This window comes from Momordica charantia (assembly GCF_013281855.1).
Source record: "Momordica charantia cultivar OHB3-1 chromosome 10 unlocalized genomic scaffold, Mcharantia_2.0 BLBB01000010.1, whole genome shotgun sequence".
NCBI lineage: Eukaryota > Viridiplantae > Streptophyta > Magnoliopsida > Cucurbitales > Cucurbitaceae > Momordica > Momordica charantia.
In genome coordinates this window covers 11696284-11713554 of record NW_028275158.1, presented here as the reverse complement: position 1 = coordinate 11713554, position 17271 = coordinate 11696284, and the positions used below count along the sequence as shown (strand labels likewise).

Here is a 17271-nt window from a genome sequence, read left to right as displayed (position 1 = left end):
GTTCTTTCGACTCTTTACCAGCATGTCGTCTACGTAGACTTCCATATTTTTGCCGATTAAGGCTGCAAACATCCGATTCACCATTCGTTGGTAAGTTGCACCTGCAATCTTCAATCCGAATGGCATCACGGTGTAGCAATACAGCCTCGACTCGTGACAAAAGAGGTTTTCTCCTGATCCGGTACATGCATCTTGATTTGATTATATCCGGAGTAGGCATCCATGAAACTCAATCTTTCATGCCCTGCAGTGGCATCAACTAGTTGATCTATTCGAGGCAAAGGAAAAGAATCCTTCAGACAGGCTTTATTTAGGTCCTTGAAGTCGATGCACATTCTCCATTTGTCGTTTGGCTTCTTTACCAGCACTACGTTGGATATCCACTGGGGATAATGTACTTCCCGAATGAAGTCTGTTTTCAGTAGCTCCTCCACCTGTTCAGCTACAATCTCGTTCCTTTTTTGGTTGAACGCGCGACGCTTCTGTTTCACTGGCCTAAAGCTCTCGTCGACGTTGAGTCGATGTACCATGACTCCTCGATCGATTCCCGACATGTCCTCCGGTGACCATGCGAACACGTCGGCGTTGCTTCTGAGGAAGTTTATAATGCTTTCTCTTTCCTCATTCCCCAACCTGGTTCCGATGTTGACCCGTCGGTCTTTGACTGTCAGAGAGATATATTCTACCTCCTTAGCTGGTTCTCCCCTATCAAGGGTGGTCGAATTAAGTCGATGACCAGAGCTCGGCCTTGCCTCACCTGAGAGGTCGGTCGCTTCACTCCGGCTCGTCACTGGTTCTCCCCTATCAAGGGTGGTCAGATTAAGTCGATCATCAGTGCTCGGCCTCGCCTCTCTCGAGAGGTCTGTCGCTTCATTCAGGCCCGACGTTGGTTCTTCGGTCAAGGGTGGTCGGATTAAGTTGATGGTCAGGCTCGGTCTTACCTCACTCGAGTGATCGGTCGCTTCTTTCAGGCTCTTCTTTTCGAAGCACCGATGGCTCTCATCAGAATTCATGTCGCTTTCAGACCAAGTCGACGATCAGGGCTCGGCCTACCTCGCCTGAATGGTCGGCCGTTACACTCTACACGCCTCAGATAGAAATTTCACCTCAGATCGGGATTTCGCTTCGACGAAGCTCGCTTTACTGTATCGTTCCCACAGACGGTGCCAATTGTTGATGTGTGGATTTTGACCCTCTGGTTCTTCTTCTCGCACACACCAAACTCGATGATAAGGGAACAGATACCTGCAAAATCAAACCGATCTAAACCGGTGTGACCTTAGTCACACAGGCTCCGATGCTTAAGTTAGAGAGTGAGAGTTGAGAAAATAGTTAGTTAAGGATAAGTCACTTGCTTCTTCAGGGTTGGATCTCACTGCTACTTATAGCCGTGAAGGTGATTCTAGAACCTTCATAGCCAAACCCTAATTCGGTGTTGCAGGGCCCGAGGGATCGTATATCGTAGGCGGGAGATTCATGGGCCAGACCATAGGCCGAGCAGGGGTCGGGACCGAGAAGTGGTTGGGACCGAGAAGTGGTCGGGACCGAGAAGGGGTCGGGACCGAGCAGGGGTCGGGACCGAGCCCTCTCGACCCAGTTAGTTTTCCGTCGGTCTCTTTCCTCGTTCTCTGCCCCAACGCTAGGTCGTTCTTTGGACCGGCCCGTTACGTCACGCGCCGGTCTCCCCCCAATCGATGATCTCAGGCTCCAACACCTTGTCCCGTTTCGGGTCGTTTTTGTTCTCCATAACAATATTTATGGGTGGAAGTTTTTGCTATAGACATCGAATTAGACAATTGAGCTTTTTTCATCTAATATATATTGAAATGATTAAACATGTTTTGAAACTACATGTATGAACAGGAGATGCATTATATGCTTAAAGCAATTGGGAAATTAAAAGGCACTACAAATGTAGAAGTTGAAGAGATTGTTGCAATATTTTTACACATCCTTGCACATGATGTAAAAAATAAAGTTATACGTCGACATTTTGCAGGTTTAGAAGAAACAATTAATAGACATTTAATGCAGTTCTTAACTTTGTGTTACAGTTACATGAGTTATTACTTAGACAACCTGAGTCAATTTCTGCCAACTATGTGGATGAAAAAAAAGGTAATTTTTTTTAGCTTTAATCATATTTAAATGTTAATTAGTTTTTTTATATTAAATGTGGCCATAATTAATTTAGAGTTTTTTTTTTTTTTTTTTGTATTACAGTTACATGAGTTATTACTTAAACAACCTGAGCCAGTTTCTACCCACTGTGTGGATGAAAAGAAGGTAATTTTACTTTAGCTTTAATCATTTTAAATATTAATTAGTTTTTTTATATTAAGTGTGGCCTTAATTAATTTAGAATGTTTTTTTTTTGTATTTAAAATTGCCTAGGTGCATTAAATGGAACCTACATTAAAGTCAATGTAAGTTTCTTGATTGACCTAGGTATCGAACAAAGAAAAATGAAATTGCTACCAACGTGATAGGAGTTTGCTCGCAAGATATGCAATTCGTCTATGTTTTACTTGGATGGGAGTGATCAACGACTCAAGAGTTTTACTATATGCTATATATAGGAGGAATGAATTAAAGATTCCAAACAGTAACATGTATAAAGTATGGATTCGTATAGGTATAGTTTAGGTCGGACTTTTATAAAAAAAAAAGAAAAAAAAGGATTAGACAAACTATTTATGACATTCTCAAGTATTCAAATTGGTTTACTTAGGTTTTTACTACTTATGTCATGCTGGCTATACAAATGGTGAATGATTTTTGATACCTTACAAAGAACAACGATATCATTTAAATGATTGGAGGGAAGGACACCAACCAAAAACTCCAGTTGAATTTTTTAACATGAAGTATTCCTTAGCAAGAAATGTAATAGAACAAACATTTGGACTATTAAAAGGTCAATGGGCTATTATTTGAAGGAAATCTTATTATCCTGTAAAAGTTTACTGTCAAATAATCACAACTTGTTGTCTCATTCACAATCTTATAAGAAGAGAAATATACTTGTATATCATTTAGGAGAAGAAGTCATAAACACTCATTCAATAACTTTTGACATGGATAGTGATCGAATAAAACACATTGAAAGGTCAAATAAATAGACAAATTGGAGAAATAATTTAGCAATTGAGAAATTATTTTTTCGTAAAAAATTTACTTATTTGTTTAAATTTGGTCCATGGTGTTGAAAAGTTTTTAAAGTTCATTAAACTCTATTCACGCAAGCTATACTGAAACAACAAACTTAACTATAAAAACTAATCATTGAATATTTCCCCTCAAACGAAATGATATACAGACATGTGTTTGGATTTCAAAAATGATAGACTATGGAAATCAATCTCTATGTACTTCAACAAGCTAATGTGTTGTATGAACAAATTGAAGTCGAAGATCCTTTCGAACAACCCGCTCACGAACAAAATGGAAATCAATCTCTATGTGCTTCATACGACCATGAAACATAGGATTACGAGCAAGTTGTATAACTAAAATGTTATCACAGAAAAGCAAAGGAGCTTTAGAACAAAAAACATGTAAATCATGTAATAATTGCCTTAACTAAAACAACTCAGTTGATGTAGAGGTCAAAGCTCGATATTCAACCTCATTTGAACTTCGAGAGACTGTGGTTTTCTTTTTAGCTCCCCAAGAAATAGGATTAGTGTTGGTTCAATTTATGTTACCAATTCTTATACATGCAAGTATACACAATCGCCGCAACAAGTAATAAAAAGTTTGAATCCAGAGAGACTAAGTACCAAACACTCAATATTCACCTAAGAAATTAGTGTATTAAACTAGCTAATCTTCTTTCGTAGTATATGCTAAAATAAACATTAATGTAGGAGGTTTAAATATATTTGTAAACACACTTAATATTCGCCAAAACTACCAAACATAAACAACAAACGAATAACTTCTTCTAAACTGAGGGCGTAAGGGGGAGAGAATCATGACTCTTTCTAGGCTACTCTAACGATGCTGCAGCATTAATGAAGTGAAGCAGTGATCAAACAGACAAGATGCTTTCCAAACATCCCAGATTTTCTGCTATTAGGGTTCTTAGACAAACAATAACAGCATATGCGAACGGTTTATAACCAAACTAGGTGGTTCTTATCCCTAAGTATTCCTACTCTCTAGCTCAAGTAGAATCTAGCTCGAAATGAAGTTTTTTGCTCCCTATTACATTTTCCCAAAAGTTAACAAGAAGGTATTTCAACATGGTGATCAAGCACATTGAAAATGGAATAATAAGACAACTTCAACTCAAAACACATTATCCTTAATACAAAACAGCAAAGTTACAGCCCTTGAATCGAGTTCACTACATCTCCACCTTACACAAGGTGATTAGCTATGTAATGCCATAAAGGGAATCAAGAAATATAAGAATGAAAATAATACAAAGAGCTTAAAAGATGAAGAGAGGGAGCTGAAGATCAGCTCCCAACAAGGGTCTTGGTTTCTGTTCAGCAATGGGTGTCTAGTCTTCTTCTCTTCTTGACTTCCTCGAACGGTTGGAGAGATTTTCTTGAAGTAAAGATGAGTGATTCCAAGAATGAGAAATGGAATTATCTTGTGTGTTGTGTGTGGAGGCTTCTCTTCTTGTTGGCATTTATACCTCCCTCCGTTTTTAGGGCAACAAAACAAGCCCTGTGGGGCCCAACTCTCACTTTCAAGTGAAACCTCCAATTACTGTGGTAATTTCTGTTGAGAAGTCTTTTCACTGCCAGCTTGCTGCTTTTTGTCTCTTTTTGGACCCGATGTTGTAGCATCATCAAACCTACGACAAAATGCTCAAAATTAGATCATTTGCATAAATGCTAACATTATAAAGGAGAAGTCTGATTTCTATGCTAATTTAGGCACAACTCAGTAAATATGGGGGCTAGATGAGGCTATCTTTAGCTATCTTATATGAATTTTAGATACAAATAACTCTCTTTAGAAGAGTTATCAATTAGGTCCCAAAAATATGATAAAACCCATCGTAGAATGTTGGTATAGAGGTCACTAGCCTAATCGGAGTCAAGAAAGACGAGGCACCTTTGGGAAAAATCAAACTAAAAGATAGAGTGCCATTGATATACCGAAAGACTCATTTTGCAGCAACCAAATGAGATAGGCGAGGGGAGTGCATGTGCTGTGACAATTTACTGACAAAGAAGGTAGTGTTTGGCCATGTAAAAGTTAAGTCATGAAAGGCCCTAACTACGAGAATTTTCATCAGAACATAGATAATAAGTTCCAAAATCATCATTTGATTGGAGAGAAATAGGGGTAACACAAGACTTATTAGCCAATACTGGTGCAAGAGAAAACTGGCCCAATTGACTAAATCGATCGAAATCGACGTTGAATTGATTTTGGTGCCATTTAGCTTTCGATTTTAGGTTGGTCTAGAGTTAAAACTGAAGATAATCGGTTCAACTTAGTTTTTGCTTGCCATAATCGTTTACAACTCGAGCCGATCGAGAATGTGTAAGACGATACATCTGAAATCCCTCTTCATCATCACACCACATGGCCGAGGCCCATATTATTTGGATCTCACCTTCTGCCTTCAAAACCAGCCCTTTTTCCATGTAAATACACCTAAAATTCCTCTCCAAATACCCAAATCCCAAAAATGGAAAATCCTAGAGTTGTTGTCTCTTGATATGCGACAACCCAAGCGTATTAAGCTACTCGAGCCACAAGCCACTTGAATCCAATCGTATAGATGATTCAACCCGAAAGGTCAAGATTAGAGGGATTACCTTTGCAGTCGTTACCTTGACCAGACATATGACTCATTATGCTCGAGGCCGGAAACACTCCACGAGTTTGATGACCAATCAAAAAAGCATGCTCCAAGGGGTTCAAACACGAAGGCCTAAGTTCAACCACACAAAGGGATTCGAGATTTGAAAGGGGGGTTTGCACACGGCAATGAGAGAAACACTCAACTCAATTTGATTCAATATTCGAAAGATAGGTGCCTCACAAACGAGGGGGTACACGCCTATATATAGGCCAAGGCCCTTGGCCTTTTAAGGAAAATAACAAAATTCAAAATTAAAATTAAAATTGGTACATTCCTAAAACGTCTAAAACTTTCCTAAAGATGAATTTTAAATTTGATAAATAAAACAATAAACCAAAAATAAACCGTAAATCAAATCTCCCAAGAATAAACCAAAATCATAAGGACATATATTCCTTATTTGGGAGGAGTCGGCGGCAAGGTATGCTGGGCTGGGAGCGCGAGGGTGGCTGGGTGGGCAGGTGGGCACGCACGCATGGCATTAGGGTAAGGGCGCTGGCATTAGGGTAAGGGCGCTGGCAGACGGCAAGTGCTGGGGCAAGCACTGGCACGAGGGCACGCACATGGGCGCTGGGCAGGGCATGCTGGTGGGCGATAGGGACGCTGGGGTAGGCGGTTGCACGAGGATGGCATGGGCGCTGGCGCTTGGTGGTGGCATGGCGCGGGCAGTGTGGGCGCTGAGCGGCAGGGTGCTAGGCAGGCGGCATGGGCGGCAGGGATGCTACTGGGCGTGCAGCGCACGCAGGTATGGGGGTGGGTGGCGGTAGGGCGCACGGGCGCTTGGGCGTGCAGGGGGCGTAGGAGTGCGGGCGGAGGCGGCTGGCACAGGTGTGTGCGGGCGGCAACACGCGCAGGGGGCATGTGCCTGGCGATGCTTGCATGCGAGTGTCCTACGCACATGGTAAAGCACACTCGTGCTATGGACTCCTCACTTGGTCGCACTTTGATGAGACACTGATGTTGGATCTTGGTATGAGACACTGATGTTGGATCTTGGTGCCTTCATTCCCTTCTTCTTGTATGGAGCCAATATAGTTTTGCACATATTTGTCCATGACTCCTTGAAACTTTTTGGCTCGGGCTCTCGTGATTGGTCCTTGTGGTAAGCTTGGCGGCTTTATGATCACATCATCTCCTCCCTGCAATCTCTCTTCAAAGTTCAAATACATAAATCTTCTCCTTCTTGAAATCTCTCTCTAAATACTCAAATCCCAAAAATAGAAAATATGAAATACCCTCTCCAAATGGCCAAATCACACAGGTAAAATCCTATCATCTCGTTCCCGATCCATGAAACCCCATAGGTGAGATCTTAAAATCAATGGAATATTGTAGTATGCATCCTCTATCTATTCTTTGATTTGTGAAATCTGTGAAATCTCCAGAAATACGACCACGAAACCAAATATATATCTCATCAGCTCATTCCTCAATTAATTCCTCTTATTTTCTCTTGAGTTATGATTATGGGAAAACTCAGCCCAATTCTAAAATTGTTGGAAAAAGAAAGAACAAAAAAATGGAGAAAGAGACCGTTGAACCAATCTAATGAGGCAAAAATGACCTAAACTCATACAACCGACCCTAAACTCGTACAAATAGACCCAAACTTGCGCAATAGTGGAAAACTACACCAAACAGATTACACTCCTAACAGCCAACATGCAAAAAGTGGAATAATGTCCCTAGCATACTTAGATTGAGTAACCCCCACTCTCAAAGTTGAAGATAACATTAACCTCCCACTCTCAAAGTTGAAGAAAATGAGTTAGTCAAAATGCCAGACTTATGCTTTGGAAAATATTTGTCGTAAATCCATTGTCGGCCATTTATTGTCAGCCATTTTTAGACGATCATCCTTGGTAGGTCATTCTCGGTTGACTATCCTTTATCAACAATTTTTTGTCGTCTATTTTCCGATCTGCCATTATTGGTCAGTCATTAGTGATCCACCATTCTTCGTACGTTATTCTTGGTTCGTCATCCATTTTCAGTTATTGTTGTTGACCTTCTGGCTCATTGATCTTGACCGGACTTCTAACTTGTTGATCTTGATGTACTTTACTTCAAATAATAGCCTTCATTCTTTTGATGAGATTTTACTAAGGTGAAGGTCATATGTGTCAGCCAATATCTGTATTGAGAGTAGTAAGTTTTTGTCCTTTTAGTATGGAAATTTACGTGATATTCCTTTTAATGTGATTTTTCAAAGCTTGTTCACCATTGGAGTTGATGTCTAGTTTAATCCATCATTTGGGTAGAGGTCATAACAGTGGCTTTTTTTTAGTATCTTAGATCCATTCCGTGAAAGCAATCGTGATGAAGAAATTCATATGTTTTGGATTTCACGATGTATGAAGCCATCACTATCTCTGGGAATAGGTGATTAAGCCTAGGGGTGTTCAAAAAAACCGAGAACCCAATGAACCCGAGCAACCCAACCCAAACCGACTGTTTGGGTTGGGTTAGATAAAGAATTGGATTGGGTAGGGTTGATTTTGTTGTGAACCGAGCAATTCAGTTCGGTTCGCGGGTTCAACCAAAAAAATCTCGATTCAACCCGAACCAAACCGAAATTATATTATTATATATTTATACATTTAGGGTTTCATCCTTATCTTCCAGCCGCCTCTTTATTCACATCTCATTCTCTCACCTCTTTGTTTCTCACCTCTCTCATTTTCCATCTCACTGTCTGTCTATCACGTTTTCATCCCTTAATCTCGATCTCACCTCTCCCATTTATCACGAGTTCATCTTCAATTTCATCACTATCATATTTCATTTTCAATCTTACCTCTCTCACGATTTCGTCGTCCGTCGCTGCATGTTGTTACTCATCGTCCATCGCTACAGCCTGTTGTCGTAGGTCGTCGTTCCTCGTCTTAGGCTGCCGCCGCCGTCTAACTATTGTGTTTGTGAGTAGATGTTAAATTAGGTATTTTATATATTTGCACTTTTCTCCCCTATTTCTTTCTATTGATTTGTTTGGATTTGTATATCTCGTAAGATTTGTTTGGGATCTGTATATCTTAGATTGTAAGATTTGTTTGGATCTGTATCTCAGAGATTGTAAAATTTGTTTGGATCTGTATCTCAAATTGTTGTGATTGTGAGAGAATATTGTTAGGGTTTCTAGATTTTCTCTCCTATTTTTTTTATCTTGAAACTGAAACTAAAAGTAACCCGGTGACCCAACCCGACCCAACCTGAAAATTTTGGGTTGGGTTGGTTATCACACTCGGTTTCGTCGATTCTCAGATCTGATCAACCCGAAAATTCAGGTTGGTCCATAAAATCCCCCTAACCCGACCAACCCGTGAACACCCCTAATTAAGCCTACCGACTATCCTCTTGATGTATGGCTGGGGAGCGAGTAAGTTCTTCACTCCGCTTCTTTGGGGAATACCAGCAGATTTATTAATATTCTTTATCATAAGGATGATCAAGAACACAATCTTATGTTGTTTTCATTGTCTATGTTGTATTTGTTTACTCGCCTCCCATTGCCTTTAGAATTATCTCAAACTATCTGTTTTTCTCTTTGAAGGAAGACCATATGAGTAAGTCAACTTTTTACATGTTCATCTGTTGAAGAGCCGAATAATTGAATATTTCTTCTATATGATGATAGATTTGAATGATTGCTCTGACTGACCCTCTAGGTGGCTGCCTAGTCTATGAGTTGCTCGACTAGTAGAATTTTTGCAAGATCAAGTTCATACTATATTTACTTGGTCGACTTGATTTGTAGGACTCTAAACATGATTAAGCGACTATTTGTGGAAGAGTCGACTCGTTATCATTGGCAGCGCGCAGGAAATAAGAACAAGGTGGTGGAGGCTGAGACTTAGGTTGCCAAGATACGATCGGTCGGGATCACCTAGTTGGCTGAGACCTGGTCGGTTGGGACCTAGTCGACCGGATATAGATTCTTAGCCAACCTTGGATTGTTGAATTTCCTGCCCAAAAAAAGAAATGTAATGCACCAAGATCAATAATATCAAAACAAAGATAAAGTTGAGAGACCAAATCATCAACATAATAGGAACTAGTGAGTAACATTCACGTCTTCCACATAGAGAATTAAAAAGGAAAAAGTACCTTCCAATTTCTGCACAAACAAAGAAGAATCTGCTTGAGAAGCTACAAAGCCAAGAGACAATAAGTATGTAGTAAAATATTCAAACCAGCTCGATGCGTATGTTTTAAACCATTTAAGGATTTTAGAAGCTTGCAAATATGAGAAGGATAAGATGAGTGAACGAAACCTTGAGGTTATTATATATAGACCTCTTTATGAAGCTCACCATGGAGAAAATAGTTTTTTACATCGAGCTAACGAATTCCCAATTAAACTAAGTAGATAATGACAAAATAATTCGAACAGTTGGCTTCTTAACAACAGGACTAAAAGTGTCCTCATAATCAACACATTCATCTTGATGATAGCCTTTAACAACAACAAATTGTGCCTTGTAACGGGTCATACTTGAAGGGATCGGATCCCGCAGCGGAAGCGCGCGAACGTGTGTGCTTCGATCTTGTTTTAGAATTACAATAAATAAAAGACACATAAGCATGAATAACAAGAAGTTAGTGATACATACCTGTGAAGACACCTCTTCAATGTAGATATCAACGCCACCACAAAGTCTTCATCGCTATTCTCTGGACGTGAAGAACTCAGTTTGTGGGAACCGTCTTATAATGGAAGGGAAATCAAAAGAGCAAGAGAGATTTTCTCGTGAACTGGGAACCAAAATAGAAGGGGAGAGCCTCCCTTTGATAAGGGAGGAAGAGTGGTGGGGAAGTCACTCACCACTTTTCCCATGGTGGGAAGTGGGAAAACCTCCCCACTTTTCATCCTTAATGGTGGTGTTCGAGAAATTCAAATTTCTGTTTCAACAGGTGGAAAGTGAGAGGTTTTTCCTCCCATTTTCATTTTCCATTTTCCATTTTTTTCTTTTTCTTTTTATTTTAATTTAATAAAACCATTTTAATTAAATTAATAATTAATTAAATCATATTTAATTAATTACCAAAAAAAAAAATTATTAATTTAATTAAATTAAATCAAATTTAACTTAACCAAGTCATTAATTTAATTAAATCATATTTAATTAAATTAATCAACATATCCCATTAATTTAATTAATTTAATCAAAATAAAGTTAAATTAATTAACCATATTAGAATCAAATTCCAATATACATCTCTCTCATAATTTTGAATCCAATTCAAAAATTAACCTTATATTATAATGTATCAACATATATTATATTTATTGCATCTCATACAATTAACATTAATTCCATTTTACTAATTTGAACAATTCAAATTCTTTTCAAGACTAACTGTTCCTAACTATCCTTTACGAGCTAGCAAGGGGACCTAATGGACCTACAAATCGGAAGCTCCAACGATACGAGATTAATTGATTAAACTCAATAACCATATTAATCAACATTCGTTAACTGTCTGTCACTCCACTAAAGACCCACAGTTGCACTCTTCTCACTGTAGAATATTTTGCGTCCATGGATTTTGACCATTAACGGTAACTCAATCCTTCACGAGTGTTCGTAACCACAGCTGGATCAAATTACCGTTTTACCCTTGTGTTACATCTTGTACCTTAAGTACCGCTATACTCTAATGAACAACCCATTTATGGTCCAACCAATAACCGGAAGTCTCTCTCAGGCCAATGAGAGGGTGGGGCCCCTTGTTCAAGTCTCAAAGTCAGCACTTAAGAGAACACTCATCTACTTACCCTAAAGTCGGGAAATATTGAATTCCATCTTGTGTAGTTATGTCCCCAGCTCCCCACTCGGTCTCGTCCCCAAAATGGTAGGCATATTGAGTCGGGTTCTCGAGCCACTCTCACCCATACAAATCAAAGGACGAGTCTTAATAGGCAAGAGTCCATAACTCACTCAGGATCGAGATTGAGTTACCTGGTCATCCTATTGAAATATTAAAATATTAGCTAACGATGTTACAGCTAAAGATTAATTATTTCGTGGTCTGGTTTTATACAAACTCATTGTATAGGATACCCTCACTTACATGTCTCCACATGAATGATCTGGATTAAGTCATTTGTAACTATTACAAAGTGGGTCGTATCCATAGTGTTACTAAGATAAGTTACCCAACCTTATCCATATATTATAGACCCTTTAGGTTACTACTAGAACATTATCCACCTGTATATCAAATATATACTGTATATCAAATATATACATTGTATATTAAATTTATACTGTATATCTGTTATATACTGTTCCAGTTACATCACATAACCTAAGATGTTAGTTTATTGGATTTGGGTTAATGCAATTCTATCAATAACAACTTTATTGAATGAATATTTGTTTTATGTTTACAAACCACGAGTTTAGGGCATAAAACCCAACAATACTTCCATTTGGATTATGTTTAATACAATAGACCCATTTACAACCAATAGCAAGCTTATCAAGAGGCCAAGGAACAAGTTCCCTAGTGTTTTGAATTCTTCATTCATAAGAGAACACAAAACAAGAAGCTTATAAGCTTTAGTGAAAGAAATAGGCTTAGAGTTGATAGAGGACACCGAAGTGGCAACAAAAACTTTCTTCTAAGAAATTCCAGATTACAAAACAAGTTTTCATAGTGTAAATTGATAACTAATGGTTCGACAGTAGAAGGGATAGTATTAGAATAACCAAAAGCATCAGCATAAGTGATACCAATAAACAGGCCAACTTCAGAAGAATCAACACGAATAGGTACTGAAGTATTAGTAGCAGAATTGAGTATATTAGCCACAAACATGGGAGTAGTAGTAGCATAAATGGGAGTAGTAGCAACAGAAAAGGAAGAAGTGTTTGATAGGATGAAACAGAGGAATTTGAAGAAAAAGATGATAAAGAGGGAGAAGAGAATAAAGAGGCAAAAGGAAAGAGATGTTTATCGAAAATAACATGAGTGATGTATAAAGACAACCATTGCTCATATTGTAATAGAAATACCCTTTATAATCTAGTGGATAGCCAGGAAAAACTCACTAAAATGTACATGGTTGAAGTTTATTAGAGATATAAGGTTTGAGTAGAGGATAGCAAGCACAACCAAATGTTTTCTCAAAAAAATAAACAAGAGATTTATGGAAAAAAACTCCAAAAGGAGATTTATGACCAAGAGTGGGGGATGAAATACGATTGATGATATAAACAGCTATAACAAAGGCAAAGGGCCATAATTTAATAGGAAAAGAATAGTTAGACATTAGTGTAAGAGCAACTATAATGATATGCGACGTTTGTGTTTAGCAACGCCATTTTATTCATGAGTATATGCACAAGATTTTTGTTGAAGAATATTGTGAGAGCAAAGAAAGAAACTTAAAGAATGGTAGATAAATTCATCCCACCATCACTAAGAAGAATCTTAATACGAGATGATAAAAAGTTTTCAACTAAAGTCTTAAGTTTGAAAGATAGAAGAAACATCAAATTTACGTATAAGAGGAAAAATCAAAGTATATTTGGATATATCATCAATAAGAGAAACATAGTAATGGAATCCGTTTATAAAAGTCTCAGGGAAAAGGCCATATACGTCGTTATTTAGTAATTATAAAGGAAAACAAGAAGTAGTTTGAGATATGGAAAAAGAAAGTTTGTGCATTTTACCATGAAGACAACGAGCACGTATACATTTAGAAGAATTACAAGTCGGTAAATGAAGAGAACGAAGAACATTACTGAAAATGACATCACTAGGGTATCCTAACCTAACATGCCAAATAGAAGAGGATGTTCGTTTACCAACATGAGCAATATGAGAGGATGAATCAGAGGCTAAACTTGAAGGAATGATAGCAGTGGAAGAAATTGTATATAAGCCATTGATACTAGGGTCGCAAAATAGAATCTTTCTCGAAGACTTGTCCTAAATGAGAGGAAAAAGTCAAAATTAAAGAAAAGTACAACACAGTTATTATTAGAGCAGAGACGATGAACAAATAATAAATTGTAGGATATATGAAGGACACGAAAAAGATTAAGAATAGAAAAAGAAGAAGAGTGGGGGATGACAAAGTAGCAAGAGCATTGGGCCTTGTGGTATCACCTACCAAGAGGTCTTGGGTTCAAGCCATGTGCTGGTCACTATGTTGCTCAGCCTAAACAATGAGTCCTAGTTATAGGGATCTACAACGTAAGCCACACAATATCGATTCTGGAAAAAAAAAGATGTCACAACCTGATTGAGTGATAGGAAGCGATTGCCCACTTCCAATTATAATCTGATCATCACCAACATATTCTCACCCCCATTATTGGGCCGGCCCGACCCAAAGAAGCAAAAGTCTGATCTCGGCCCACGCCCAAGCCCTACGGGCCTTAAACATTGTTTGGGTTGGGCTTGGGCCGACCCAACCACTTAAATCCAATCCATGGGCTTAAATCAATGGGCTAAAGTTGGATCGGACTTGAATTAGCCCATATAATAAATTATTTTTAATAATTAAAAATATTTTTTAAATATTTATCAATCAATGTTCTTGAGTTTTAGAATTTGTGTTTTTATTTTATGCTTTTGAACTACTTTTTTTACTTTTTAAAAAGTTATCAATAAATTTTATTATATCATATTTTTACAACTTAATTTATTTTGATTTTTAAAGAAATAAATTGTATTACCCTATTAATATAATTTTTTTTAGAGGAATGAGAATGACAAAAAAGAATGATTCTAAAATACTAATTATTTATTTTGACCTTAGGTCGGGGCTAGGATCGGGTCTGGACTGGGCTAGGGGTGAGCATCGGTCGGTCAGGGTCAGTTTTTCACCAATCCCGCCGTTGAAAACCGATCTAGTCGGTTCGGCTGCGTATGGAGAAGTTAGAGATGAGAGCGAGAGCCGATGTCGGAATGAGGGGACTGTGAATGACTGTTAAGTGTGAGGTCGTGAGTGGGCTTTTGTGCGAAATAAAAAAGGAAAAGAACTTGGATCTTTAAAATCATCGATTTAGAATATGGGAAGAAGAAGATGAAGGAGGAGATGGTGTATGAGAAGAGAAGAAAAGAACAAAGAAGAAGAGAGAAGAAAATGAAAACGTTAGAAGGGAAAGGGGGAGAAAAGCAAAATATTTGATAATGATAATTAATTAAAAAAACAAAGCATACAAACCACCTTAAAACCAACGGCCATTAAATGCGGCGCTGGTTTTCAATTTCCTTGGCCAGCGGCCATTTAATGATGCTATAGACTGCATTTAATGCAGTCTGCCACTATTTTTTTTAAATAATAGGAAATGATCGGTCGGTCGGTTGGAATTTACTTTTCCAACCAAACCGACTGACTAAAATTCGGTTTTTCATTTTAGAAAATCAATTCTGACTGAAACTTTTATCAAACCGACCGACCAATGTCGATTCGGTTGAATCGATTTTTCGGTGTTTTTTGCTCACTCTTAGACTGAGCTTGAGTCGGCATTTGGGCTTTGAGCCTGGTGATGGGGCTGAATCTCATCACGTTTCACCTATTTGTATATAGCAACCTCTTCTGAAACTAAAAGAACATAAAGTTTGCGAAATAAGATAGGCTGAGATATGATTCGCATAGTGGTAAAGAAGGTATTAAGACAAGAGGGAAGATCATTCAATCCATAGATAATAAGATCTTCATCATCGATTTACCACATGAACATTTGATAGTTTGTGTTTGATCTCCTTAATGTGCTAAACATACTAATCAATAGATTCACTAGGTTTCTTGATAATTGCCTGCAAATCAGACTTAAGGTTCACAACATTAGTCGGGAATTTGAAGAACAATGTTGCACTAATGTATCCTAGACTTGTCATGAGGTTGAACAACCAACTACATATGCACGGGCTAGAGGGGAGGGAGTAGCGTTGATCAGCGTCATAAGAACGCGATCTTTAGCAATCCAATCTTGAACACAAAGAATGACTTGAGAAGAAGAGGAACTCTCATCATATGAAACCACAGTCACAATATTGGAAGAAGACAAAGCGAAATCTACAAACTTAGTAGGTTTCAGATAGATCCATTAATGAAACCTTAAAGATTTAAGGATGAAGATTAACTGGAATTTCCATAGTACAAAATTCGTCGAATCAAGTCGAATGGAAACTAAGTTGCAGATGTTGGACAAGAAAAAAATTGAAGAACAAAGATCTCTTGTTTGCAAAGTACAGTCGGCCATGTAAAGAAGAGAATTGTAACAACCGAAAATATATATATATATATATATATATATATATATATTTTTATATGTTGTTTTCTTTTATTTTCTTAAAAATGAACCTTTTTGTTTTAAAAATTATTTTTAAAAGATAATTTGTTTTTAGAATTAAAAAAAATAGAAAGGATTTTATCAAATCTTTATCTTTTTATGTTAGCTTTTTTAAAAAAGGTTTCATCAGTGTTTGTTCTAAAAGCCGTTAAACCTAGTTTTCTCTCCAGAGAAAAAAGAAAAAAAAGAAAAAAAGAAAAATTTTGATATTTTCTCTCAAGATTGGTAAGTATTCTTCCCTATTGTTTTTGTTTTCTTTTTCTTGATCTGTAGTTCTTTAATTCAGTTTACTGTGAAAAGTTTTGAAGTCTTTATTTTTAGAATAAAAGATTAAGAACTTTTTGCCCTAGAAAATTTCCATAATTTTTTATTTGAATCTTGTTGTTTATGAGTATGTTTTTGGGCTATTTTGAGACTCTTTTTGCATATAAAGTTTACCTATTTGAATCCCATAAACTATAACTTATTGTTTTAGTTTTTACATGAAAAATTGTATGTTTTTACCAAGTTCTAAAGATTTCCATACAGTTTTCATATCTAATTTTTCTATAAAAATTAGTAAATTGTTAATTGTTTTGTGGAAAATTTGTAGAAGTGTTATGTTATAAAATAGAAAATTTTTCAAATTTAAAATCCCCAAATTTTCAATTATTTAGAAGGTTTTAAGCTTGTTTTGTTGAGAATATTGTTTTTTTTTTTTTTTTTGTAAATTTAGCCCGTATTGATAAGTATCGATTCTTGAAATTTTAAAGTTGTTATTTTTTAATTTTGAGGTTTCTAAATCATCTGGTTTTGTAGTCCTAAATCCATATTTTCCTAATTGTGTTTACATGAAAGTGTTATGATTTGGAAAATTGGGTAGATAAGATTTGCTTAGTAATTGGTTGAATTTTAAATCTATAGGTCGGATTTAAGGATTGATTTTGGATATTGATTGTTTCTAGGTCTCTAACAAAGTTGACAACTACCCGATGAAGAAATTAGTTAAATTTGTAGGATTTCCAAAAGAGGTAAGTGAATTGCCATAACCCTTCGAAAAGTGTTATAAGTGATTTGTCGTATCCCTTTTGAAAGTTAAATAATTTAGTTGAAGATTTATTATGGTTTCGATAAATATTTTGG

At 37.1% G+C, this 17271-nt stretch overlaps 1 pseudogene; it reads left to right on the top strand.

The window, feature by feature from the left end:
- The first annotated feature begins 1062 nt into the window (after nucleotides 1-1062).
- Nucleotides 1063-3209, top strand: LOC148208544 (uncharacterized; annotated as a pseudogene).
- Nucleotides 3210-17271: the final 14062 nt, after the last annotated feature.